Source organism: Oryzias latipes, chromosome 7, assembly GCF_002234675.1.
Source record: "Oryzias latipes chromosome 7, ASM223467v1".
NCBI classification, from domain to species: domain Eukaryota; kingdom Metazoa; phylum Chordata; class Actinopteri; order Beloniformes; family Adrianichthyidae; genus Oryzias; species Oryzias latipes.
Genome location: NC_019865.2, coordinates 21,939,501 through 21,941,088, shown reverse-complemented (window position 1 = coordinate 21,941,088; position 1,588 = coordinate 21,939,501). Strand labels below are relative to the sequence as shown.

The 1,588-nt window shown below is 49.0% G+C and overlaps 1 long non-coding RNA gene across 1 annotated transcript; it reads left to right on the top strand.

Annotated features, from left to right (window-relative positions):
* The first annotated feature begins 421 nt into the window (after positions 1-421).
* Positions 422-791, top strand: LOC110015374. The gene is made up of 2 exons (XR_002290572.2): positions 422-462; positions 550-791. It is a non-coding gene; the product is annotated as an uncharacterized LOC110015374 (long non-coding RNA).
* Positions 792-1,588: the final 797 nt, after the last annotated feature.

The window sequence follows — 1,588 nt, the reverse complement described above, 5'->3', positions numbered from 1 at the left end:
AGGTTCACCCGTCATTTCATGTTTCCCAGATCAAGCCAGTTCTGGACAGTCCTCTGTGCCCGCCGTCCGCTTCCCCGCCACCCGCCCGGCTCATCGACGGTGCTCCGGCTTACGACGTCAATCGGATCCTGGATGTCCGCCGTCGGGGTCGCGGATTCCAGTTCCTGGTCGACTGGGTGGGTTACGGGCCGGAGGAGCGCTCCTGGATTTCCCGCTCTCTCATTTTGGACCCCTCGCTCATTGTGGATTTCTACCGGGCCCACCCGGATCGCCGCCCTTGACCGCCTGGAGGCGGTCGTTGAGGGGGGGGTACTGTCATGGTGCCTCTGTCAGACTCCTCCCCCCTCTCCTCTCCGCTTGGTTCCTGATTATCCCCAGCTGCTTCCACTCACCTCATCGACACACCTGCCTTCTTAAGGAGCTCCAGGATCTTCATTCAACGCCAGTCCGTTGCCCCTGATGGTGCATATTTGGCCTCACGTCAAGTTCATGCTTTGTTGCCTTGCCTTAAGCCAAGTAGTTAACATATGCTGTCTTACCTGTCTCCAGGAAACCTCAGCCACGAGTGGTCACCCACAGCAGCCGTAATCCGGACTCCTCTACTGGTCTGTTCCCCCCCATCCTCACCACGAGCCTCTGCCGAACCAGCTGCCTCACGAAACGGACCCACGCTGCCGACTCCAGACCCGAACGAGCAGTTCCACCAGTGACGCCACGAGCCGCAGTTACATTCTCGGACCTCCAGTAACAGTTACCTACCTGTCTGGCCATCATATTAAATCTACCTTCTCACAAGACATCTCTGTCCTGTGTCTCATTCCGGGTTTCAGCATCTGGGTCTCAGTCGTTCTATAGTCATGACATTATGAGCAGTTAAAAATAAATCTCTTTTTGGACAGAACAGCATTTGATGCATGTTGTTGTCTTACACAGCTTGGTGCAAAAGGGTTTTTTGCTGAAAAAGCGAAATTGTCTTAGAATTTGACAAATTAGCCTCTGAACGATGAAACCTTCAGGTAGCTTATATTAGGATAGGCCAGTTCACGTCCAGCTGCTTTCCATTTCTTCAATACTCAAATCAAACCTAGGTTTAAATCGTATGACTTCAAGAAGGATCAATCATGTTTCTTATGGAAAGATAGCTCAATTTACTTCTGTAATTGCTTGATAAACTAAGCAGCACAGACACCTGTCAAAACAGCAGACAATCTTTGTAAATCCACGTCCCAACAGGCTCATTTTGATGGGCTAAGTTGGTAATGACAACTCTCCAAGTCTGTCCCCTCGGGCTGAAGGATGAGAGCACCATGGAGTTCTCTCCTCCCTTCCCTGCCTATTAGGATAATGTATCAAATAGACATTTTAATTTGAAGTTCATCTTCTCCTCTAGGCTCTGTAAATGTCTGCGAGCGCACATTTTAGGAGATAACCTTTCAGTGTTATCTTTTGCGTTTTGTGTCCTTATGAAATTTTCATTCGTCATTTTCAAGATTTTGGTATTGTGTAAGACTGTGAACCCTTGTAGTCTGTCAGAGCCTTTGAAATTGGATGCTTCCACAAAACAAAATAATACTGGGAAATGCCTCAG